We start from the raw sequence: 27,719 nt of genomic DNA, 5'->3' as shown, positions 1-27,719 counted from the left end.
GACACTTTCACAGCACTCTCTGGTTCCAGGTGGTTCAGTGTTCTCGACCTCAAGTCTGGTTATTACCAGATTGAGGTTGATGAAGCTGATAAGCCCAAGACTGCCTTTGTCTGCCCGCTTGGTTTTTGGGAGTTTAATCGCATGCCTCAAGGAGTGACGAACGCCCCAAGTACCTTCCAGAGGCTGATGGAAAAGTGCATGGGCGACATGAACCTGAAGGAGGTTGTAGTTTTTCTGGATGACCTGATAGTCTTTTCAAAGACTTTAGAAGAACACGAAGCCAGACTCATCAAGGTTCTCAACCGGTTGAAGGAGTACGGGCTGAAGCTGTCTCCAGAAAAATGCAAGTTCTTCCAGTCTTCGGTTCGTTATCTGGGACATGTGGTGTCGGAGCGGGGAGTGGAAACAGACCCAGAGAAGATAGCAGCATTAAGGACCTGGCCAGTTCCTCACCGCCTAAAAGAGGTGAGAGCCTTCTTGGGATTCTGCGGGTACTATAGGAAGTTCATCAAAGGCTATTCAAGCATAGTAAAGCCTCTGAATGACCTGACATCGGGGTACCCACCTGTTCAGAAGCATCCCAAGTCAAAAGACAAGAGTGGGCAGTACTACCACCCAAAAGAACCATTTCTGGACCGTTGGACACCCGCTTGCCAGCAGGCCTTTGAAATGATTATAGACAAACTGACAACATCCCCAGTTCTAGCCTTTGCAGATCCCACGTTGCCCTACATCCTACACACGGATGCAAGCTCCACCGGCCTCGGAGCGGCCTTGTATCAGGAGCAGGAGGGGCAGCTGCGTGTTGTTGCCTACGCTAGCAGAGGGTTATCACGTAGTGAATCCCGCTACCCGGCTCACAAGCTTGAGTTCCTGGCATTAAAGTGGTCTGTGACAGAGAAGTTCAGTGACTATCTGTATGGCAATCAGTTTACGGTGGTCACTGACAGCAATCCTCTCACTTATATACTTACTTCTGCCAAGCTCGATGCAACCAGCTATAGGTGGCTGGCTGCACTCTCCACCTTCTCTTTTAAGCTCCAGTACCGCCCTGGGAAACAAAATGGAGATGCTGACGCATTGTCGAGACGCCCTCACGGCAATCTGCGTGATGACCTACCATCTCAGAAAGAGTGGGACAGGATACGTCGTTTCACTCAACATCACCTATCTGACCCAGGAGACATTGAAATGGTTAATCCAGAGGTCGTTCAAGCCATTTGTGAGAGACAACTTGTCTATTGCGCCGACAATGCAATGGACTGTGATGGTAGTATCTCCCTGGTTGAAAGCCTGGCCATTTCTGCAGATGCGGTGCCTGACAGTTTTGGTCATGAGGACGGGCTTGGAGGACTACCCATCATCCCAAACCTTTCAGAAGAGGACCTCAGAGACAAGCAACGAGCTGATCAGTGCATTAAGCATGTCATTTCCCAGATTGAGCACGGAGTGAAACCACCATCTAGTCTAAGAACCGAGCTTCCAGATCTGCCTCTCTTGTTGAGAGAATTGAACAAGTTTGAGCTCCGAAATGGCATCCTCTATAGAACACGCCTAGAAGAGGGACACCCACAACATCAGTTAGTCTTGCCTGAGGAACTTCGGGACGTGGTATTGACCAGTCTGCACGACGACATGGGTCACACGGGAAAGGAACGCACAGTGGATCTAGTCAGAGCTAGATTCTACTGGCCAAGAATGGCTTTGGACATTGAGAAGAAAATAAGGACGTGTACCAGGTGTGTGTGCAGGAAAGCTCTACCCGAGAGAGCTGCACCTCTGGTGAATATAACAACGACGCGACCACTCGAATTAGTATGCATGGACTTTTTGTCTGTTGAACCAGACAGAAGCAACACAAAGGACATCCTCGTGATCACTGATCACTTCACCAAGTATGCTGTAGCTGGACCGACACAAAATCAAAAGGCTCGAACAGTTGCAAAGTGGTTGTGGGACAATTTCATCATCCATTATGGATTCCCAGAGAAGCTGCACAGTGACCAAGGTCCTGATTTTGAGTCGCGGTTGATCAAGGAACTCTGTCAGATTGCGGGCATCCGCAAAACGCGAACAACACCATACCACCCGAGGGGCAACCCGGTGGAACGCTTCAACCGCACTCTATTAGACATGCTTGGCACTCTGGGAAGTCAAGAAAAATCTCACTGGAAGGACTTTGTAAAGCCGTTGGTCCACGCGTACAACTGTACCAGAAGTGAGGTGACTGGGTTCACACCATATGAACTAATGTTTGGACGCCAGCCAAGGTTGCCTGTCGACCTCGCATTTGGGTTACCAGTGAAAGGACAGCGACACAAGTCACATTCCCAATACGTACAAGACCTTAAATCTCGCCTTGAGCAGAGCTACAAAGTTGCCACAAGAACTGCTGCCAAGGTAGCTGAGAGGAATAAGATTCGGTTTGATAAGCGAGTGAGTCCTTCTGCTTTAGGCGTTGGCGACAGAGTACTCGTCAGAAACGTGCGTATTCGAGGAAAGCACAAGCTCGCTGATAAGTGGGAGTCCACAGTCCATGTGGTAGTAAAGAAAGCTGGAGATCTCCCAGTCTATACAGTTAGACCAGAGAATGGCGAGGGTCCCAAGCGCACGCTGCATCGTGACCTCTTACTCCCATGCGGATTTCTTGCTGCACCAACGGAGGAGCGTGCTCAGCCCAAACGAGCTAGAAAGCCTAGGACACGTCAGAATACTCCCAACAGCACAACGGAGCTTGACCAGTCTTCAGACGAGGAGGACATTGTTCCCATTGCCTGGTTCGAAACACAACCAGTCTCTGAGACGACTGGGGGTGCTGCAAGGCAAAATGTCCCAAGAGACCTAGGTTCCAGTCACGCCAAGAATAACCTGACATCAATCTCCGCTGAGTCAACGGATGTTCCGGAAGGTGCCAATGTTATGCCTGATGCCACATCAATTTACCATGAAACAGATCAATGTGGCGATGAGCAGACTCCAGATGATGGTCAGACCTCACCTCCTGCTGCGGACGTACCAGCACCTGAACTCCATGAATCTGTGGGAGAAGCAAAGATGGATGATAGTGCATCCACTGAATCTGAGGGACAAAGGATGCCGCTGGATAGCAGTTCAGGAGAAGATGAGTTGTTTAACGAGGCCAAGAATTTAAGTGAGGACCAACCTAAAGAGATCCCAGTCCTCCCGGACAGGTTGGAGGATGTGATGAATGATCCTGGAACTGAAGGACAAGAGGAGAGTGGTGAAGTAGAGGAACGGGTTAACGCTGATATCCATGTCAGGAGGTCTGAGCGGGATCGTCAACCACCAATGAGGCTCGACTACACTGAATTGGGGAAACCAATTGTCACCGTGGTGAAGTCTTTCTTCCAAGGGTTGACCGATGTGTGGAATGACATGGTAAATGAAGGTGAAGCACCTGCTTCTTCCCTTGCCTTTCCCCCCAAGAAACATTTGTGTGAACCTTGTCATGCACAGGGACGTGCAAGAGTTCAGGAGGGGAGAGTGTAACCCACATCAGATTTGTGGGTTGTGCTGCTGCATAAGGTTGGAGGTGTAATTTTCCCTCCCCGCCGCTAGGAGGCGAGTATGCCTTGAGATGACTTTTTGTTAGTCAACATTTCCTGTTGTGGAAGCCATTACTCACGAGGCAACCGTTACTCACGAGGCAACCGCCAAATTAGCTGAAAGATCCTGGATCTGAGATCTGTGAAATACGGCCGTGGGAAGCTGCGTCAGCTGGACGAGCTATCTCACCACGAGCTCCGATTGGTTTTTGACCAGGACTGGATCATTTGAGATCTGAACCCTGTGGGTTCAGTGGCGAGCCAATCCCGAGAGAGTGACTGTCGACGGACCCGAGTGCGGTGTGGCCAGCCGTGGGATCCATCTTCAGCGAACCTCAGGACTATTACTACCTTCCTTACAGATAAGACTAACACTTTAAAAATCTACCCGGGTAGTGTTCGAACCAATGGACAGAAACACACACACACACACAAGGAACTCTAATTTCTCTTTCTAAAGAGAAGTGGACTGAGCAACGGGAGCGGAAGCTCTTTAATTGAAACTCTTTGGAGAATTTCCTTAAAGAGGATATTGTTTTGATTTTATTTTTGGGCCCTTTAATGTGCGTTTGTGCACTGTAGGAAGCCGGCTTTAGACAGGCAGGGTTTGTAAACTTTACAACTTTCAATACAGTTTCTACTCAAATCACATCTATTCTATCATTGTGTGGTTCCTTCTCTGCTGATCCTTTCAAGGCTCCATAGTCTTACCTAGAACTTTCTGATACTGGTCCAAAGTCGTTGAGACAATAATTTAATGCATATCTCATGTTGTTTAATTGTAATACCTGTTACAGACACATTAGGTTTAAATGTATATGTACTCATATGAATTCCAAAGCAAGCAAGGGAGTGTGTGTGCATTAGTTATGGTGACCTAGTTTGTTAACATGCCTATTGTGGGTATACTAAGAGTTAAATGTCAAGTGTTCCTTTCATTGTTGATGTATATAGTTGATATTGATAATAAGTTTTTGTCATAAAAACTCATAAGAATACTAGATATATTTGTAATATGCTGAAATGATGCTACTATATTTGTTTCTGTTTTCTGTTTTGTTTCTGTTTATTTAAAGTTCTACACTTTATACTTATTTATGATGCTTTATTTGTTCATTCTTCCACCCAGCAAAATGATTTTGGTGCAACATAGGGATGATGCAACAAATAGTAAACTCCTCATTCTTTTTTCTCTTTGATATTTATATTAAAAGAAATCAATTCAACATATCCAAAGTCTGTGTAATGTTACCTGTTTTGAGAACAAGAGATCATACCACTTTTTATTATGGGTTTAAATACCTTTATATTCCTGATGGAGCACAAGTTTATTCAACAAGGAGATTGGCCATCAGAACTGCCAGTGAACCGGGATACTACTGTTCCAATCAAAGCACAATGTCAGGCTAATACCATAATTTTGATATTTCTTCCACTGAAAAGAATTACTTATACAGCTTTTCAAAATTAGCCACTATAATATATGTGGTCATTGGATATAGTCTGAAGCAATGTTTAATTTCATTAGTCCTTTCATCTGATTTCTCTGATTGCCACTTATCACCAACAGATTTTAATCCGCGAAGGCCAAAGGAAAATGGTCAGAGATGCGGGAAGGTGAGTAAAAATTAATCCATCATGCAATGTTCATCTCTGGAACAATTAGAGAGCACAGTGTAGAATATTCACACTTAACATCAAATACCGGCTGAAGCAATGAACCGGATCACCTCTCAAGGTTCAGCTCTGTTTGTGAGGATATTTGCCTGCAGAATTAGATATTGATTTTCTCTCTTGCTCTTTATCTCTTGTGTTTTCTCTGTCATTTATTGTCTTTCCTTAGCAACTCTCTCCCTTGCTCTTATTCCACCTGTCTTTTCTTCTTCTTATTTATTTATTTGCAAATGTATCTTTACTAATATCTAGTAATCATGGGGGAAAAAAAGGTAATTTCTGTGCTACGTTTCCCTGTTTCCCTACATTTCAATGTTGCATTATATAATTTACTTACATCTCATGGCCACCATGTTCAGTTTATATAATTTTTTTAGGCATGTTGCCCTGATTTGAGGACACTATATAAACGGGCAACCCCACCACTCCTATTATGACTGCTTGACATTCCTGAGGGTTTTGAGTCTGTCAAAAAATCAGCATCAAGGGGCCCGTTCTTCGTACGTCGCTCACTACATCCAAGATCAAATGACACATCCAAGATCAAACCATCGCGCTAACCGTGAGCTCGCTAATCCGGTTTTCCGAACACACCTTCCGTTGACGATTAGTACAGCTGGACGCAGTAATGTGACATCACTGGGTGTCGTAAAAGGGGCTACGCATCGATAGTAGAAACATTGATCGGCAACCCTCTGATTGGTCGGCGAAAATGTCGAAGGAGTGCGCTCGGCTCGGTATTTTTCGGCAGCAGAGCAAGAACTCCTGAGTGAGGGATTTCAGGAGTTTCAGAGTTTAATCAGAACGCAAGGGAACACTGCAAAGGCTGCAAAAGCAAGGAGAGAGGGCTGGCAGAAAGTTGCTGACAAATTAAACTCGTAAGTAATTTAATAATAATAATAATAATATATTGGATTTATATAGCGCTTTTCAAGGCACCCAAAGCGCTTTACAATGCCACTAATCATTCACTCTCACATTCACACACTGGTGGAGGCAGCTACGGTTGTAGCCACAGCTGCCCTGGGGCAGACTGACAGAAGCGAGGCTGCCATATCGCGCCATCGGCCCCTCTGGCCAACACCAGTAGGCGGTAGGGTAGATTTATTATATTACACTATATTATCCAATATTATATTACATTATATTATATTGTTATATTATATCCTCTTTCACATTAGAGCCACAACAGGACCCACTAGAACATGGGAACAAGTAAAAGTGAAATATAAGAATATCCTACAGAATGGTAATATTTATCACTTATATTGCTTTTCGTCTCTTGGAAAGAGACCTTGAAATAATCTGTTTGTTTGTTTATAACAGCAACCAAGAAAAGGGCAGAGCAAAAAAAGACAGGTGGTGGTCCTGCACCCCCTCGTCAACAAGTTGGTTAAGTAAATAATACCCTCACGGGAAAATCGATATCTCTCAATGAGCACACTGTCGCGCTGAGCTAAAGGATCCTGTCTGTCCCGCAATATATGCTGAATTCTGAGGACTCTCCTTATCAATCTTGCACCTTCCGCAATGGGTTGCTCGCGTAAACGGACAGGACATGGCTGCGACAGGCTTCCCAAATCCACCTTGGCTTTTATAGCCGTGGTCTCTCATCTTGATTACACGAAGTAATTTACAATTACTACTCTGAAATATGAATTACATCTGTAATAATCACATACATGTAATAGAATGTTAATAGTACATTTCCCTTTTTTAGGAAATGACCTGTATGTATCTGTGTGAAATCAATAAAAGGATCAAGTGCTGCATTATCTTCAGTTACATTGATGTTATTTATTTATCGCTGTTGCTTTCGTATAAATGAAGCGGACATACCTGCGTGGCCGCGATCTAATCCTGTTTACATAAAGTAAACCTGCTCCCGAGCAGGTTTACGCTTACGGCTCTGTTGCTATGACAGCAAGTCCCGGATGAGCTTCGGGGAACCGAACAATCCAAGATCACGCGAAATCGTCAACAATCTAATCCAGCTAACTTACTTAGCGAGGTATGAAGAACAGGCCCCAGGAGATAAATAATTTCACTGAGCAGTTTGTCCTTGTTGTAGTTGCTAGTTGATAGTCGACAAATTGATGCTGCTTGGTGGAAATCCTGCATCCTTTTATCCTTTCAGGGGCTTTGCATTAATACATCTTTGAAGTATATCGTGTGTAAAGCTTTGAAATCAACCATTATGAACATGTATGGTAATGTAATGGAAAATCATGTGTCTGTTAAGAGATAAACCTGCATACATTAAGTCTTTTCATGCAGTCCAAAATGTTGTTTATTCTCTTGTCCTGTCATTAGAAACTTTCTAAATCTATATTTTTCACATGATCTTTTTTCCTCTTTAATCTGATTTCTTTCTCCCCTCCTCTGAACAACTTGATCGCTACATTTTTTCTCTTTTTCATTAATTTTTTCAATATCTACTGTTCTGCTTTATACACCATGTCTTCATAACACATCTGTTCCATCTACAATGTTGTCTTCAGCCAGCCTCAAACCTTACTTTCATCTATAAATGCATGAGCAGCTTGCCTGGTCTGAGTGCATGTGTAAGATAGCAGTAACTAAAGGTGTTGTGCCAGTGTTCTCCTCATGCATGTCAAGCATGCTCCCTCTCTCACACACACAGACTTACATGCATGCACATCCACACGTTAACCGCTGCAGAGTGCATATATATTTACACATGTGGACCCACACATAAATGAGCATAAACCTGTGTTGAAGCAAATTATCATGTTAATATACACCCACTGCCTGACAGCTATAAAATGGAAGCCAAGTGTATCTCAGTAAATACATATACTGTATATATATATAGACTGCTTTAATCTATCACGCAAGTCTGACAGGCCTATTTCCCCTGATTCAGAGATGCTGATGGTTTAAGGAATTCAAAAGCAGCCTCAATTTGTCATGGCCGCATTGGTCTCCAGCCTGCATTACTCAATACTTCGCTATAGCAAAGCCATGCGGGGGCTTTACATTACAGCCTCACTTCCTTGAATTTTAGCATTGCATATTACCCCAATGCGACACCTATCTGTTACCTTTGAGAAATTACAATTTAGAGAAAAAACGACATGTACTTTGATTAAATTTTGCACTGAAAACCTTCACTTTACAAGCAGGAGTGGAATACAGGAAGTGTAGTGATAGTGAGTAAAACAAAAACACCATAAAAGGAGTCCACACATTGTTGCACTGAAGCATTAATAATATGATTTAAAGTGAATTAATAATATGGTTTAAAAAGCTGTGTTTATTCAGCTGTATCCAATAAATTCTACCTTGGAAAAATAGCCCAGCTTTGGCAAACATGTGCACACAGTAAATTGCCAAAATAAATACCTTTGCCTGGTCTCTTGGCAATTCAGCAGCTCAGGTGTAAGTTCCATGTTCCAGGACAATCATGGCTGTTTGATTTAAAGTGGCAAATAATATATATTTTCAAATATATAATGCACCACTTAGACACACTAGAATTGCATTAAAAAACAGCTCACCGCTTTATTCCAGTAGAGACGTCAGTTCAGATGATAAACACTACAGTGCTGGTTGATGAACAAGTTGAAACGGGTTCATGGTTTTTGAGTGCAATATCATCCAAAAAGGATGATGAAGAGATAACTCTGTAATACAGCTGCTGTGATAACAGATACAGACAAGGTTGCTTGAGAGCTTCAGGTCATGCAACCACCCCTCAAATCCAACAAACAAACAAAACAAAGAAGCACAGAGATTGTTAGATGCTTAACCAGTTATCTTATACTTAACCAATTATCCACTTCAGGATCATAGGTAGGCCAGACTCTCTCCTAGCTGGGCCTGCATACAGTAGTTACACCCGTACTAGTGCAATGTGCTTGTAAGAATAGATTTCTAAATGTGGCTGTGCATTATTACCTTAACAAGCCTTCAGTGTTTGCTACAGTTTCCTTTCACCTTTGTGGACTCAATTTGATGGTGTGCTTAGTAGCCACTCATCATTTATTCTTGCATTAATGCAACATCATAACCATTACATAAGCTTGTGGTGCTCTAATGAAGCCAACAGTGCAAACCAACATTTAATTATAGCTAATGGCCCCTTATTAAAACTCGTTCTGGCCATTTACTTTTCAACTTTGCTTGTTAGAGTTAAATTCAAATAAGGCTTTTGTCTTAGCCCTTAAATATAGCCTTAAATCAAGTCAATCAGACAGAATAGAGTTGCTAGATAAAAAGACATGCAGACAGATAGATGGCCCAGACCCAGCCACTTTATAACTGGTGCCCTATCTCTACTCTTTCTTGTCTATGTCGCTCTCTTGCCATCAGGACATTATGAAGTTGAAATACAAGCTTCACTGGCGCAGCCTTAGAGGACGAGCATTCCTACTGCTGCTGTCTCCGAGGCCAAATGTATAAAATGCTGACGGATAGTGACAAGCAATGTCCCGTGTCCTCCGAAATTGGATTTCCCTCCAACCTCCCCTCAGTTCTGTGTCTTTTTGTGGTTTATCCATCAATTGTGTCAAATACAATTCAGCTCTAAAGCACATAACATCATAGAGAACAACCTTTGCAGTTCATTCCTTATATGACTTGGAAACATTCTGTATAGAGACAAAGGATCCCCTCAGGCAGTACTCAAGGGTAATCAGCAATCGATGTTGAAAACAGCATTCTATCTACAGAAGTACACCACATTAGCAGAAATAAAGTGTTATTAATTCTTTGTTGATGGAGAAATCAATAAAGAATTAGTAACTACCTGAAGGCTTAGACACTGCAGACTTTTTGCACTGTAAAATCTTTTTTTTTGTTAACAGTGCCTGGGGTATTTCTGTGTGGAGTTTGCATGTCCTTCCTGTGCCTGAGTGGGTTCTCTCTGGGTATTCTAACTAACAACAATATGCACGTTACAGTAATTGGTGATTCTAAATTGACTGTCGGTGTGAATGTGAACATGAATGGTGGTCTGCCTAACACACAAACATGTCTGAATCATGCATGTGTGTTTTTTTTCTTCTTTAAATTAAGAAAGAATTGTCAAAATATGGTGATGTGGTCTGTCCCTGGGCAGCGTGTGATATTGTTAATGACAGGACTGGACTGTCTTCATTTCAGCCTGTATTACCACATAGATGAATAGAGATAGAATAAAGGAAAGTAAAAACAAATGACTGCATGTGTTTGCTTAAAGTTTAACTTTGTAGATATCTGCTGTGTCATGTGTTCCATAATGCGGGCATCTACTGTATGACATAGTGTGCAGTATATTGTTTCTGTGTGTGTGTGTGTGTGTGTGGGTGGGTGGAAGAGAGCAAATGTCCCACAGGATGGACCTATCTAATTACACCAGCCTATATAATGGGGTTGTGTGCAGAGCAAATTTTGCAAGGTCAAGTGTGTGAACGTGTGAGAAAGAGAGATTATCATTTCCTGGTGCATTCAGTCGACATCTTTTTCATCTACTTTTTATTTATGAAACTCTGACACAGACATGACTCATGTGCCTTTTCTTTTTCAGTGTCAAAACTTGCGTGCATGTACATGTCATGTAGCTCTTTCCATCCTATATGCATCACCCTCCATATAATGCCTACAGAGACAATTTAGAGTAATGCTAATATGTGCAAATGTCAGAGAAAGGTCACCAGATTATTAAGGGCTCCAATACACGAAGGGAAGAAAGCTCATCATCTGAGGATGACTGGTCATGATCTCGCACTCATACTGCCAGACGTCATCAGATTTACTGTTTTGACTTGGTCTTGCAAATCCTAACTGTCAGCAGACAAGGGAAAATGGTATAAGGACATTTTTATTGTGTAGAACTTGTGTAAACTATGAAAGTCTTTTAGCAGAAAGTTGAAATGAATATGCGGCTTGGTCAATTTGATCAGAAATTCAGTGCACACATGTAACTGTGTTAAAATTAGGGCTGTCAGTGTTGTTCGCGTTAAAATGATGTTAATGCCAAAACCGCTTTAACGCAGCATATCTCCGTTAACGAGTTAACTCGGATCACTCTGTGTGTGGGGCTGGATGGCGCTAATGCGTTAATCGAGCTACCCGCGCTAACGCGTTGACGCCGTCCAGCCCCATGCAAAGGGTGATCCGTGTTAACTCGTTAGCAGAGATATGCCGCGTCATTGTAACTAATGCCGACAGCCCTGGTTAAAATCCTTTTATTTATGTGATTTTCTGTGGCCAAAAGCCAGTTATGAAAACTTGTTTTTCATATATATTCCAATTAGATTGCCCAGAGTGTGAGTGTGGTGTCCAGCTGAAAAGTTTAACAGCTCCGAGAGTCTTTGTCCACATGGATCTGGGAGATCTGGAAAATGGTGATACCACATTGGTTAAAAATCTATCAGGTTTAATAATGACATGATATTAACAATATCTATTTGTGTAGGCTAGTCTTATTAAAAGCCCCCCAGAAGTGCTTTGAAACTAAGAGATTCTCTAGTCTCAGTGGGGGGGGGATTGAAGTCGTCATTTTGGGTGAGAGACTAAACGTTTCTCCCAATGAAAAGGTCACATCCAGATAAACATAATCAACTTTTTGGGATTTCCTTACATGGACTATTGAGCATGCATCAAGAGATGTTCTATAAGTAGTTTGCGGTTTCAGTTAATGGGTTTTGGTAAATGGCACATTAGTAATTTGTTCTCCAATTACAAACTAACTCAACTGTACACATCAAAATTGGTTCGATTTACTGCATTACTGCAACATAAATTTCAGTGTATGCATAACAGTGTCATCAGTGCCATGACTGATTGTAGCTGACTGAGGCATACTGGCATGCTGGATGTTGGATGTGTGTCCAAGCTTTTGCTGTAGCCTTGCATGTTCATGGGAGCACAATTTCTGATCTGATTGTTTTTGAATGTGGGCCTCAACCTTGCCAAAGTAGTGCAGGTCTTTCTGGATGAGAAGCATATGTAGACATGTCATTGGCAGACATTTAGTCCCAATATGTCTAGTATTGAACATGTCTGGAACATGCTGGGTTGACATTTTCATCAGAGGCAGCCACAACTAATGAACACTGCACATCTGCGCTCATCCAGGAGCAATTGCTCAACAAGACTTGTGCTGTACAGGCAAAAGACTGTTTGCATCATGTTCAGAGGAGGCAACATTTCATATGAAACACATTTTATACATACAAATGGGTTGGTCCATACACCTGGTCTATAAAATCTATTTAAAACATAAACTTGCATTTCTTTTTTATTTCTTTATTAGAGAAGATTAATTGATTATTGATTATTTTAGTGGTTTTTTCAAGTGTAAATATAGAAAATGCGAAAGGGTTTGGTTGTCACAAGGTTCGTTTTAATTTTTGAACACCACTTTAGGAATAAAAAGATAAATTTGATTAACATCAGTAAATAAATTTACCTAATGACATATGGAGAATCTCTGGTGTGATTAACTGGTTTAGAAAATGGCTGTAACTGGCCTTGTGTTCTCCCTTCTCATCTGTGTTCCATCAGGCAACCAGCAGATTTACACTGTCAGCAGTGCGGTTTTTGCCAAGGTCAAACAGTGACTCATAGGTGTGTGTGTTGTGTGATTTAAGCCTCCCGTGGGTGGCCACTTAAGTGTTGAGGATTGAGTTGGTGTCTCTGAGATTGTGCGTGTGAGTGTTTGTATATGTATGAGGCCTCTAGGTGATTACAAGTGTCATATTAAAACACTGAAATTTCACCTCCCACTCAGATAAATGTGATTGCTGGAATTCACGGCCAGCTGTATCAGTTGTTTCCATGCCCTACAGGTTAGAGATGTAAATGTTGGCTAAAACATTCAAATATTCATATGTTATTCATTCTTTCATTCATCTTTTATTTACACTTTTGATATCTGGGTTTAAGACAGTTCAGATTTTTCATGACTATATCCTACCATACTCTATATAATCAAGGTGTTTTGTTATAATATGGTAGATTAGTATGATCTGCATACTAATTAATTTGTGGTAATAAAACTTATGTCCATTTTGGTCATACTATATTTCAAATTGGAGGATTTTGACCAAGCATGCAATGACCAGTGACTTATGATTAAGTTGTTTAAGAGCAGTTTAATAGTCAGACCTGTGACTCTAGTGCCATAAGTGGTATTTTGAAACTAAGACGGTGAAAATGCAAATGTTGAGTTTTTAATGGTCACTATGTTCCTGTTTGTGTATCCCTGTTTTTCTTGGATCTCCTGACTTTGATGTTACTGTTTGAATTTCTGTTTGTACAGCCTGTTTGATTTTTCTTTCTTTGAATAGTTTACATTGTCCAGTAAAAGTTTGCTTTCAGGTCATTCATTGCTTTCTTGCATCTGCATTTTGATCCTCACTTCACCCTTGCGACAGCATCATACTCTAGTCTTTTAAAACTGTTCAAGGTAAAACTCAACAAGAGCAAACCTTTCCCCTAGAATAATAAATCAATAAATTTTCATTTGTAATTTAGCTGCTGCCTACATATTGCCTGGCAATTATTTTTTCAGTATGAAAAACATTATATACCATATGCACTGAATGAGTACAACATGTGGTCGGTTTAGGCAACAGATTTTGTCCTGTTTTGCTGTGGGTAAGACCAGAATTTATTAAGAATTTATTTGTGTTAACGATATGAATATTAGTGAATATTACTAATTTATATATATATGTATATATTATATTAATTATGTCAAATTTGCATGCACACTTCGTCAACCTAAAGGGCTTGACTTGGTGGTGTCCTATTCATCACTGTCAGTACAATACATGTCAGTTTTCTGCATTTTGTGCATCTACACAGCACAGCAAATATCTACCCTAAAATAATCCCTTTAGTTGAGCTTCCTAACAGTCAGTAAAATTCATCTGGTTTTCACAGCAAAGTGAGTGCTACAGATATTCTTTGTGGGTGTCTTGTCTGCCCATTTGGATATTCTTATGGGGAAGTTAATGTCCATTTAAGCTGCTGTATGATGCTTGTGAAGGCAGGAGACATCTGCATTGCTTAATTTGCCTTAGGCCTTCGCCTCTCTTTGTACATTAGAGAATATATTCAGATGCATTTTTCACATAACATTGTCTAACAGTAATGTGTCATCATTATAGCAGACGTATCTAATACGCTGCTTCGTAAGCGCTTACTTCATTTTTCACATTTATTTATTTTTCCTCAAGCATGCATACTACTTTGCAATTTTCTTAGAAGATAATGGGCAGTGTAAAAGCTGGAGATCCTTTGACAGTAGTCTTCGCTGTGAGGGTCATTTAGTGATGATTACTACACATGGCACAGCCACTGCTTTTTTCTGCAATTAGACTTAGATGGGCAAAGTACTGCTTGTGCCGTATATTGTCATGATGAAAAGTTTCAGAGGAAAAAAATACATCATTCTTTACTCCTTCTACCTGCAGCTCAATGCAATAAGTGTATATGTCTCAGTGTCAAGTCTATGTTTATGTGAATGTCTCTTGGTTCCTGTTTGATTTTGATAGTTTCTTGTCCTGTGCTAAGTGTATTCAGTTTTCCTTGCTCCCTGTCTCGTTATATCAGATTATTCCTAGCAGTGCTCTCCTCCTGTGTCTCATTCCCTCATTACTCCCTTGTACATTTAATCCCTGTGTTTTCTGTTGTCATGTGTATTTTTGCAGTGGTCCTTGTGTCACCTCGTGATTCCGAGCACCTCATGTTATTGTTTTTTAGTTGTTTAATTCTGAGTTCCTAGCTTCCCACTTTAGGTATTGTTTTTTCCCATTTGTAATGTTCGAGATTTTGCCACAGCCAATAAAGCTGCCTCTCTCAGTTTAGCCCTCTTGTGTTCCGAGTCCTGCATTTGGGTCCTTATCCTGCCTGCCACAGCACCTCACGTGACAGGAATATTTATTGTCCTGCAGAGAAAGCCAGTACCAACTGACAGTGCCACTACAGCTAAAGGTAAGAAAGGCAGCAGTACTTGCCCAGTTAAATCTAAAAACAATGAGCAGTTAAAATGTATCAAAGTGAAAGTATTCTCCCTCTCCTTACATCTCAAACATATTCAGTCCCATAATGTATCAAATGCTGAAAATGTTATAACCATAGTTGGCTATTGACACTCGAATTTTTGCAATTGCTAAGAACGACTCTCACCAGCTGTTGTTAATATACACTACTAACAGTGAAAGGATATATATATTTTTAAAATACTAAAAGATAGATTTTCCCAGTTTCCTTATTTTCCTTCCTTCTGGGATTTTTTTGACACAAATAAAATGAAATAATCTTAAATCCATTCAGCTCTTTGGCCAAAGAAAAGATTAAATCATGAGCTGCGATGACCATTGTGAATCAAATTAATGACCATCAGCAGGGTAGTATTTTTTAATGATTCCACTCAATTTGTCTTTCATAAAGTCTCTCTGCATATTGACTGCATAAAATGATCTCAGCGGGTCTAAGTGTGACTCAGCTGATAGTGAGTCAGAAGTGTTAAGGCATATTTCAGTCCTGTTTATCTCAAAGATGATAAGTTTTAATAGAGCAAAATGCAGTTTAAATAATTGCGACTTCATTAAATTTCACGTGACTTGAAGATAAATGTAAAGTATGTTTGAAAGCATTAGCTGCTTGTTGGTGCTGTTTTTTTTTTTTTAATTTCATTACTGTTTGTAAACTGTAAGTATAATGTGCCATATGTCTCATACTGCGGGGAGGAGAATCACATGCTTGACATTTTATCTAACTGCAGAGATGGTGGGAAGAACTCTTACTGTGATGTATGCCTATGTGTGTACTGATGTCCCTGATTGTATCCTGCTGTGAGTACAGTACATGCAATTTATTGCCGGTGGTGTGATTATTTCTGCATGTGTTCTTGTTGCATGTGTGTATGATGTGTCTTTGAGGCGTGCTTTCTATCTCTATGGTTGGTCTCTATTGTTTGATATTTAAAAAATGGGCCAGCAGAAAGTAAACACACACGCACACAACAACATGTAATGCGTTATTACACACATCTGGCCAATTAGCAGGAAGTCTCCCATCTGTCTGCTGTCAAAACAACAGACATCACAGGTATTCATCTGCACCTCTGCAGTTGTTGGATACACAGTGTGATTCCCATCAAAGTTCTGCAACTTTTCTTTGACTTTTAGTTCCCTCTCTTTCATCTGTATCTGTACTCTAAAGTTGATCTAATGGCTAAAGTCAACAAAGGATCACTGCATTTGCCTGGTTTCAGTGTTTTGGTCTGTTTTGAGTATGAGCAGTGTTGAGAAGGTTACTTTTAAAATGTATTCTACTACAGATTACAGAATACATGGCCCAAAATGTAGTTTGTAACATATTCTGTTAAGTTACTCAATGTGAGTAACATTCTGAATACTTTGGACTACTTAATATATTTTCATGTGTGTTTTTATTTATTTATTTATTTTTTACAACTACATGAATGCAATCACATCCTGCAAATTCTTGTATGTTTTTTCTCTACCAATTGCCTGTTAAGCCCGAATCTCCCTGAATAGACATCTTAACATAAGATGTTAGCTTGGTGGCGAGTAGCTTTCAGTAATGGTAATAAATCACACAGCAATAGTACATCGAAGATACTGAAGTGGCACATAACCCAGGTAGCTACCACAACTATAACAAGGTACTTGCACTAGGCTAACGTTAGTTCTTTTTTTTTTTTTTTTTTTTTTTACAGTCATTATAGAGCTTTCATTGTGTTAAAGAGAATACTTGTTTTTGGACGTCTCTCATCCTAGTAGGGCCAATTAATCTTAACCTAACATGCATGTCCTTGATATGTGGGAGGAAGCACCCACAAGAAACTCATCTATGTAAATCGAAAACATGCAAAGTCCAACACAAAGGCCTTAGCTGTTATTTGAATGACTTTAACGACAGTGATAATTACTGGTAACATAATATTTTCCTGTAAATATTGTAAATGATTTAACCTACATAATATTTCATACCACTGGCTGTGGTACTGTTTTTAGGTTTTCCGGTCCTTGGTTCAGCCATCTGTATCTACATTCAACTCTTATGATGCAATGTCTCTCGAATGCCTTCAAATGTGTCACCTTAACTCAGGGATGTATTTATGCAGCTCTAAATGCAAATTTTGGATTCACTGATTGGTCAAGGTATATGATCATGAGAACAGCGTTCATAGTGTAGGCATCGATTCATACTGGTACCTTATCTGCAATGTATAGTCACGTGACAGAATGCGTATTTGAATATAGAGTGTTTAGTCCCATAAAATGTGACAAAAAACATGTAATAGAGGCAGAAAGGAAGAAATCTTAAGCAGACGCTTGATTGAAGACTCTTATCTGTCTCCTCACACACATCAGCTTCGCAGTAATGTGTCACAGAGCAACATAAAAAAACGGTTCCAGTATTTTCACAGAAGAAAGGTAAAGTCTTAGTGGAGTCCCGGATAAGAGCTTTCAAACTCAACACTATTCACACAATATTTATCAGCTGAAAATGGACAGCATTTGGCCTTAGACATTACTGCCTCCATCACACATCTAAAAACGGATGACTGGCTGTCATAATAGAATGTTTTTAAGTTCATGGGCATTCTCTGACTTGCATTTACAATGTCTGTGAAAATCTAAATCGCTAAAGATTTACTTTAAACAAGTATTGAGCTATTCTGAATAAGAGAAATGGTATTAAGTATGATGTACTTGTTGAACACAAAATCATAATTGACACGTGATTTTGCTGATAGTTAATCATGGTTAACTGCTTAATATTGTTCAGAATATTATCTAGAGTTAATTTGATATAATGGATAAAAGACTATAATAATGATTCTAAACAGTCCTCTCGCTGAGAGTCTGGCCTTGGAGGCTGTGAGTGAAAGTTGTATTCAGTGTTTACATGGAATGGAATTTTCTTTCTTAAGAATAACACGGAAAAGAAGAAAATGTAATGAAGGGATTTCAAAGTTTGTTTGAAATCATGCATTTAGAAAAGTCCCGATACTGAGAGTATGATAATGTCCTGTGTTTTAAGTTTTGCTTTGCCTGGTCTTCTTAGTTGTGATTGCTCCCAACTGTGCTCTCCTCTTGTGCCTTATTACCTTGTTATCCCTCTGTATTTAAGCCCTGTGTCTTTCTGTTTGTTGTTGGTTTATCTGCTTTCTATCCACTGCTAACCTCCCATGTCGCAGGCATTCGTGTTGTTTGTGTTTTTTTTTTTTTCAGAATGTGAAAGGTAGCAAACATAGCTAATAAAACTTCAAGATTAATATAATCATGAAGTAATAGCCACTACAGAAAGAATACAAAACTGAAAAGGAATTCAAATATTAATACAAAAAAATAGTACTCGCGCACCCAACCATGGCATTTTGATTCAGCAGCCAAGCATTTCGTAACCTTTCCCACCAAAATGTTTGCCTTGTTCTTCTGAATGCTGCTGCTGATTTGCTGAACATCAGCACAATAAATAATAATAATAAAAAAGAAATATCCCCCACTATCAGTGGGTGGTGCTCAGAGAATAGGACTGGTATAATCTTACCTCTGCAGTCATACCTTTCAGAGTCTTTGCACTCTGATGGAAAAAAACAAATTTAGAGCAGTATATTACTTCAGGCTATGTAGCAATGAAGCAAATCAACATGTTCAGATTAACAATTAACTGAATTAAAACATCACACAAACACATTTTGTGATAGCAGTTTCAGAACAGAACAAGCCCAGAGTCGCTACTGCTTTGTATTCTCTGAGTCACCCAAACACACACAGACCTTCAAGACTGCTACAATCATGACATGTTATTACTTTTACTGAAGCGAGGAAAAATAATGCATATTAAATTGTACAGTGGGGCAAAAAAGTATTTAGTCAGCCACCGATTGTGCAAGTTCCCCCACCTAAAATGATGACAGAGGTCAGTGATTTGCACCAGAGGTACACTTCAACTGTGAGAGACAGAATGTGAAAAAAAAAAAATCCATGAATCCACATGGTAGGATTTGTAAAGAATTTATTCGTAAATCAGGGTGGAAAATAAGTATTTGGTCAATAACAAAAATACAACTCAATACTTTGTAACATAACCTTTGTTGGCAATAACAGAGGTCAAACGTTTACTATAGGTCTTTACCAGGTTTGCACACACAGTAGCTGGTATTTTGGCCCATTCCTCCATGCAGATCTTCTCGGGAGCAGTGATGTTTTGGGGCTGTCGCCGAGCAACACGGACTTTCAATTCCCGCCACAGATTTTCTATGGGGTTGAGGTCTGGAGACTGGCTAGGCCACTCCAGGACTTTCAAATCCTTCTTACGGAGCCACTCCTTTGTTGCCCGGGCGGTGTGTTTTGGATCATTGTCATGTTGGAAGACCCAGCCCCGTTTCATCTTCAAAGTTCTCACTGATGGAAGGAGGTTTTGGCTCAAAATCTCACGATACATGGCCCCATTCATTCTGTCCTTAACACGGATCAGTCGTCCTGTCCCCTTGGCAGAAAAACAGCCCCATAGCATGATGTTTCCACCCCCATGCTTCACAGTAGGTATGGTGTTCTTGGGATGCAACTCAGTATTCTTCTTCCTCCAAACACGACGAGTTGAGTTTATACCAAAAAGTTCTACTTTGGTTTCATCTGACCACATGACATTCTCCCAATCCTCTGCTGTATCATCCATGTGCTCTCTGGCAAACTTCAGACGGGCCTGGACATGCACTGGCTTCAGCAGCGGAACACGTCTGGCACTGCGGGATTTGATTCCCTGCCGTTGTAGTGTGTTACTGATGGTGACCTTTGTTACTTTGGTCCCAGCTCTCTGCAGGTCATTCACCAGGTCCCCCCGTGTGGTTCTGGGATCTTTGCTCACCGTTCTCATGATCATTTTGACCCCACGGGATGAGATCTTGCGTGGAGCCCCAGATCGAGGGAGATTATCAGTGGTCTTGTATGTCTTCCATTTTCTGATGATTGCTCCCACAGTTGATTTTTTCACACCAAGCTGCTTGCCTATTGTAGATTCACTCTTCCCAGTCTGGTGCAGGTCTACAATACTTTTCCTGGTGTCCTTCGAAAGCTCTTTGGTCTTGGCCATGGCGGAGTTTGGAGTCTGACTGTTTGAGGCTGTGGACAGGTGTCTTTTATACAGATGATGAGTTCAAACAGGTGCCATTCATACAGGTAACGAGTGGGGGACAGAAAAGCTTCTTACAGAAGACGTTACAGGTCTGTGAGAGCCAGAGATTTCCCTTGTTTGAGGTGACCAAATACTTATTTTCCACCCTGATTTACGAATAAATTCTTTACAAATCCTACCATGTGAATTCATGGATTTTTTTTTTCACATTCTGTCTCTCACAGTTGAAGTGTACCTCTGGTGCAAATTACTGACCTCTGTCATCATTTTAAGTGGGGGAACTTGCACAATCGGTGGCTGACTAAATACTTTTTTGCCCCACTGTATGTGGTTCCTTATTAGACTATATGCATCTTTCTAATGTTAAACTGTATCTGTCAAGGCCAGAACATGATGTGGACCCAAAAGCAGAGTCAAAGTGGAGGCTCAGAATGATGTGAACAAGAACTTTACTTTTACGTACTTTACTGTGACGAGGTGAATACAAGGGTTACAAATCTTAAAGCTAGAAATGAGACTATAGCAAATGAGTATGAAATGTACAATGTCAAGCTAGGCGAGTATGATGCTGTGAAACACTGAACATGAACTGTGACAGGCGAAGCTCAGCAAGGGGAACAGTGGTACAAGAGCCGGTGGTGGAAAGGCACTTAAACAGAGGAAGAGCTGAGTCAGAACTGGCGTGGAGAAATGACAAGGTAGATCCACAGTAGTCTGAAGCAGCCTTACTTGTTCCCAGGTGGAGTTATACAGGAGGTACAAGCATGGAAAAGAGACCTGGGTGAGTCCAGTGGAGCAATGATCCGAGATTGTAGACAGAGGGGGCAGGGAGGCAGGCAGGTGAGACTGGAGAGAACAGACTGAGAAGATACTGGCTGCAGAGAAGCGAAAGGAGATTAGCGTCCAAGTGAGTGAGGTTATTGCAATGATGAATGAGTTTCCGAGGAACCACTGAGAACACAAGAGAGCAGAGGTAAGTACAAGAGCTATGAGTAAGGTGAGAGTCACGAAGCCACAAACTAATGTAGGTTTGCAGACAATCTGGCAAAGGCTGGTTATGAACGCTGGTCTTAAATACAGCATTGATTAATCTCAAGTAGTGATCCTGGGAGGAGTGATGAAGACTCTGCCCAGAGGAGGAGAGCAGGCACTGTGGAAAATTACTGTGACTCACCCAGATATTGACAGTATCTTTGCAAAAATGTAAGACATATTGGACTATTAAGTCCAAATATGTCTTCAGTTTGCATAGCATGCTTCCTTTGTTAATCTTTGAGTATATCCTTATTTTTATATCCCTCTTTCGTTTGTCTGTTTTCCACTTTATTTTTTACATTTTCTTTCTTTGTCATGCTTCTGTTTCAGTTATTATCTTCTTCCAGTCCTAAATTTGTGGGGAGTCAGTGCCTCATTACTTTTCAAATTGTGGCTGTCTTGCTTTGAAGCAACAAATCTTCCTTCCTTCTGAACCATTTCATGTCACTCTGAATATGTGAAGTCAATAATCTTTAGAGTCATGAATGCTTCATGATTTAGTTTGTGTTAGCTTGATGTGCGTCAGGGGACAGCATGATTAAAAGGCAGCTCAGAAAGTTGAATAATTTATAGTGTAAATAACCATTTATGTCAGTTGTCGTTACGTTTCTTGACTACAACTTACGCCTTTTATGTTTTCCATGCATTTTACTGGTTCCTTGACATTTTCTACATATTTGACCTCTTGGCATAAAAAATATCTGTCTGTGACCACACAGTTCAGCAGCTTGGATTTCAATCAGCACATTTTCAGGGGTTGATATTATAATATAGTTTTGATATCAGATGTGGATGCTAAGAACATAATTAAACTGTCATAATACAGAACTTTACACTCATTAAAAGTAATTAAAATATTATTGATGATGATGGTGCTTTCAATTAACCACGTCACACTATTTGAGCCTTTTGATTCAGTTGTCTGTCTATTAATCTTTTACTTGAATGAGGGATTAAATGTTTCTCCTGCTGAAAAGTCAACATCCACAAGAACAGATGCAACATTCTGGGAACTGTCTAGAGAATTATTTGGAGTGGCTACATATTATAACGGTGTTGCCATTCATTTTTCAGAGCAAAAACAACATACACTTGTAAAGACATCAGATGTGACAAGTGGGTGGGCAGTGATGTATGCTGGCAATGCTGTAGTGGCCTTGGGCTGGATCCACTCTTTTATGAATGGCAGTGGAACAGCGGTCAGTAGTCTGTTAAAGGTTATACATGTCTTGCATCTGTTAGAGGTAATTGTGCCACTCGATTCATCAAGGCTGAATATATAATTTATCTGAAACATTACGGGATGCACTTGAGAACAAAGGTGTAAGCTTAATGATGGGAAAATGGTATGTAAGCAGGGATTACAGGGAATGTTTCTTCTACCTGAGAAAAAGAGGTGTGAAAACTTTACTCAAAATACAACCAGATGTTATATTAATTATTGATCCACCTTATTATTGTTTCTTTACAATACTTTCCTTGCATGTATTATTGCTGAAGAGCAGTTGCTTAAAATGAAATAAACATTTTTAAAATCTACTTTGATCATTTGAAACTGACATCAAAAAGTCAGTGATGTTTTGATTCAATAAAACGTTTTTCCTTATTAAAATACAGAAACATCGTGATATCACATGTCACTCCTGACATGTTTATATTTCTGTGTCAACCTGAATTTTCTTTTTTTGTTTTTTTTTTTTTCTTTTAAATCTTTCTGTATGGGAATACATGTGTATGTGTGTCTGTCCTAGTTCCAAAAATTGCACGCGTATAAGATGGAGAAAATTAATCAAATTCTCCTGGCTCATCCAGACTTCACTGTCATTTTGATTAAGTTTGAACACACACAGAATATACTTATCTAAGTAAACCTGGCTGCATATTAAAAAAATATTGAATAGTAGGCGCAACCACAGACTTGCAGACACACCCCCTCCTACTTTTTAATTACCTGCAGATCTAAAGTTATGTTTCACTTAGCTTTTTCATTCTTCTGTAGCTGCTCTGCAGTAAATTGTCAGAAGTAAATTTCCACAAGTAAAACTGTTCACTGAACCACAGTAAATTATCCCTTAGATTCTACATTATATTAATTTATGTTTTTATTTTTCTTTCTTTTAACATTAAAGTTTTATAATGTACATTTCAACACTATTGCTTTGCGTGCTTTATTATTTCATGTTTATTAAATAATTATTTAGGATCTTCAAAATTACAGTGCATATTTTTGCCAGTAAAAGCATTTTTAGGTACATCAGTTTTCCCATGATTCTAAGATAATGTTATTAAAGTCCAGAAAAAGCACAGAGAATTATAATGGTTTTGTTGTTGACAGACTACTGTACTGTAGTTTGTTGCTCTGGACTTAAATGCCTCATACGATCAATTCTTTTTCATCAATCCTTATCCTTTTTACCTTCCTTGATTTGTTTTGTTTTTGTCTCCCTTTTTCATCTTTACCCACTTTCACTTATTTCCTGCTAAGATTCTTTGTTTCTGATTCTTCCTTTCACCCATTATTCCCTGCTATCTTGCCACTTTAATCATTCCCTCTCCTTTTTCCTCCCATTCACCTGTATAGAATATAACGTTTGATTCATAAAATGGCTTCACTTGTGTGTGAATCTGTGTGTGTGCCTGTTTTCTTACATGGATGTGCATGGCCAAACAGCATGTGTGTGCATAAGTGAAATAGCTTCAAGTGGCATTGAATTCGTGTGGCAGCATTCTCTCGCCAGCGTCCTCACCTTCTACAATGTGTGTGTGTGTATACTTGTGCATTTTAATTTAGCCTTTTCTGAAAAATGCACTTTACCGATGCAAAAGTAGGAGGAGACTTGGAGTGAAGGGTCCATTAGTTTGTTTGGTGGCGTATCTGTGTAAATGTACTCAGACAGGGGGTCTCTGTGTTTCCTTCCAGTACACTGAGGTGTGTTTTATGATCTGACAAGTATTTTTAGGGCAACTTTTGGTACCCTCGGTTCCTTTTAAAATCACTTCCTGAACAAACAACATGAAATCCAGATTTTTAGACATGTGGGCAAGTAACAACATGTGTGAAGAGCCACACTAGACCATATGGTAATTGAATAATAATTAAAAAGGGGAGATTTGCCTAAATAAAATAAGAGGAAAGTGAGACACCAAAGGTTCTTTGTTTGATTACATTTTTTTTAAAAGATGACTTGCTTGTCTTTTACTTTTTCATGTATTTTCTGCGTGCTGATTTGCAGATGTGTGATAAAAGGGCATTGCTGAATCTGAATCATTGATGTAAATTAAGGATATCTTTATTTGTCGGTTACAGTTTGTTGTACAGTCACCAGAAATCTGTTATCAAGCAACCAGTTATGAATAAACAACAAATATAACAATGACACACAACATTTAAAAATACAGAATATAATGGCAACATTAAAAACATATCGAGTTATTTAAAAGACCAGTGGCAGCTGGGACAAATTAGTTTGAGTCTGTTTGTCCTGCATGTTGGCATACTGTGTGTCTGTGGCCAGATGGAAGCAATTTGAGCTACTTAGACAAGAAAGAAAGTAAGTGTACTTTATTGATCCCCATGGGGAAATTCCTCTCTGCATTTAACCCATTCACTCAGTGAAGTAGTGGGCAGCCATTGGGTGCCCAGGGAGCAGTGTGTAGGGATGGTACCTTGCTCAGGGGTACCTCAGGGTTAGCTGTTCAGGGGAATTGAACCCTTGACCTTCTGATCATGGGGCCACCACTCTACCTACTGAGCTATAGCCCTGGTGGGCAAGCCCTGCTTGACAAGCAGGGCTTGGGCAGGGATAGCTCAATCCTATCCAGAGATAGGATGACTGTGCCTTCGTCAACGTCCTAACTTCATACAGTTGAGGAAGGTCAAATAATGTCACACCTGTAACTTCACTGCACTCTTTGGCTATACCTTTCGTAATAAGATATCCCTTTTAAAAGAATGGGTTTCAGGGATGAGGAAAACAGTAAGCATCACAGTGAGTCAACTTTTCACGTTCATCCACGTTCAAGCATGTCACATGTCTTGGGCAGCTTGTGTTGCAGATGTGAAAGACTGCTAATTTCAGAACTGAGGTTGAAATGCATTCTTGCAAGGTGATGAAAGTGGGTAGATGCATTAATTTCTTTAAGATGGCTACCTAGTGTTATGTTCTCAGGTGTATGGTAGGTTTCCGAATAATCTGTAGAGCCATTTACACAGTCTGTCACCTCTGATATAGAAAATGAACTAACAGATCTTATGTTATATTACCAATTTTTCCCTAGCAAACATAAAGCAACAAGCAAAAAAAACCCAAACAAACAAGAAAACAAAACAAGTTTTAAGTGAAAGATCGGTATAGATAATAAAGAGTTTTTTAGTTCTGCATGTATTTCAGATAATTTATTCATAGGTTCTACAATGATTCTGGTGCACCTCTTTAAAAATGTGTCAGGGATCTGTTGGTTATAAAGATGCCACATAAGGTGTGTTTTGACTTATTATAATCTGGAATTCAGCCAAAAATAATATTGGTCATATAAGGCTTTTAATACATGAAGTCACCAGGTTTTGTTATAAAACAGGAATAACAAGCTAATAAATAAAACTTGTTCGTAAAATTTAACAGCCCACCTATTAAATCAGAAAAAAATCATATGTGCACGTTTAACAAAAAAAAAAAAAAGGGGGGGGGGGCACATATTCTGTAATGGCTTTCTCACCTTGTGTTGTTTTAAAACCATCGATTCATTCTTTTGCTCAATTCTGCTCATCCTTATCAGAGTCGTGGTGGGGCTGAAGCCTATCCCAGCTCTATCACAGGTGGAGAGGCGGATACACCCTGGACAGGTCGCCAGTCTGTCACAGGGCTAACATTCTCCTTTACTGACCAATTAAACTTGATTTACCAGACCTCTAAGGCCTGCTGCATGTGGAGTTGTGGTGCTTCTGTGCAGATATGAAGAGAGGAATAAAAACAGAGACTTAGTGTGCAGGTGTAATCTGTTAAATGTAATGGAAAAGTGGAACTCACTGGGTGGTTTGATAACAGCTTGGGAAGTCACAGCAGCACTGAGTTGGCAACTTGAACATCATGGCAACTGTAAAGTAATTGAATGTGCATTTCACCAGTTTATCATTTAACATTTTGGAAAATTTTACTTTGATATGGGAAAAGTGGCTAGATTAAAGAAAAGTATTACTTATGAGTGAAAGACTGATATGTTTAACAATTTTACATGGCTACATAAGTGCTCCACTAAATTTTCTTTCATATTTTTTTTTAAATAAGAGGTCACATAACAGCAGTGTTGGGGAGTAACAGAATACATGTACCGGCGTTATGTATATAAATATGAGTGACTGTATTCTGTTACAGTTACTGTTTAAATAGGCGATAATTAGAACAGTTACTTTGTTGAAATAAATGGAAATAAATGACACTTCAGTATCTTCGATGTACTATTGCTGTGTAATTTATTACGATTACTGAAGGCTACTAAATAGTACATTCATGTAGTTGTAAAAAGCATGATAATATATTAAGTAATCCAAAGTATTCAGAATCTGTTACTCACATTGAGTAACTTAATGGGATACGTTACAAACTACATTTTGGGGCATGTATTCTATAATCTGTAGTGGAATACATTTTAAAAGTAACCTTCCCAACACTGCATAACAGAGTACTGCACCAAACACACCGGACAGATTTTACACTCACTCTGTTCAGGTTGACGTGTGCCTTGAATGAATCAGTTAGAATGACAGAGCTCTACTTCAGAGTGTGGCTGGGGGAGCTCATAGATTGGTTTTGCTCAAGGCTTTTAAATCACTGAAACCCACCACAAAGAGTCTGACTTAGACGCTGTAGATTTGTCTTCTTTTGGCCGCTCCCTTTAAGGGTCACTACCTCCTTCTTACCCTATCCCTGGCATCCTCTTCTGTCACGTCAACCCTCTGCGTGCCCTTCTTAAACGACTTCCATAAACCTCCATAAACCTTCCTGTTTTCCACTTCCTCCTGTCAGGTAGCTCCATTTTTAATATCATTGGCCTAGTATATCCACTATCCCTGCTCTGCACATTTCGAAACCATTTCTTCCTTGCGTCTCTAACATTGTCTTCAAGTTGCTCAACCTGAGCTGTCCCTCTGATATACTCATTGCTAATCCTGTCCCTGCTGGCCCCTTCAGCTTTGTCATGTGTCTTTTTATTAGTGCCAGTCTCTCAAAACCATATATCATAGCAGCTCTCACTACCATCTTGTAGACCTTTCCTTTCACTCATGCTGTTATCCTTCTGTCATAAATCATCTCTGAC

General features: G+C 39.9%; 1 long non-coding RNA gene across 1 annotated transcript in view; it reads left to right on the top strand.

Moving 5' to 3' along the window:
* The window catches only part of LOC143421692 (uncharacterized), a 125,156-nt gene that overhangs the window by 38,219 nt on the left and 59,218 nt on the right, over positions 1 to 27,719 (top strand). The window contains exon 2 of the long non-coding RNA XR_013101255.1: positions 5,137 to 5,183. This is a non-coding gene — a long non-coding RNA (uncharacterized LOC143421692). The remainder of the gene's footprint in view (positions 1 to 5,136; positions 5,184 to 27,719) is intronic.

Source organism: Maylandia zebra, linkage group LG13 (genome assembly GCF_041146795.1).
Source record: "Maylandia zebra isolate NMK-2024a linkage group LG13, Mzebra_GT3a, whole genome shotgun sequence".
NCBI classification, from domain to species: domain Eukaryota; kingdom Metazoa; phylum Chordata; class Actinopteri; order Cichliformes; family Cichlidae; genus Maylandia; species Maylandia zebra.
Note: the sequence above shows the minus strand (reverse complement) of the source record. Positions and strands in the feature narration are given on the sequence as shown.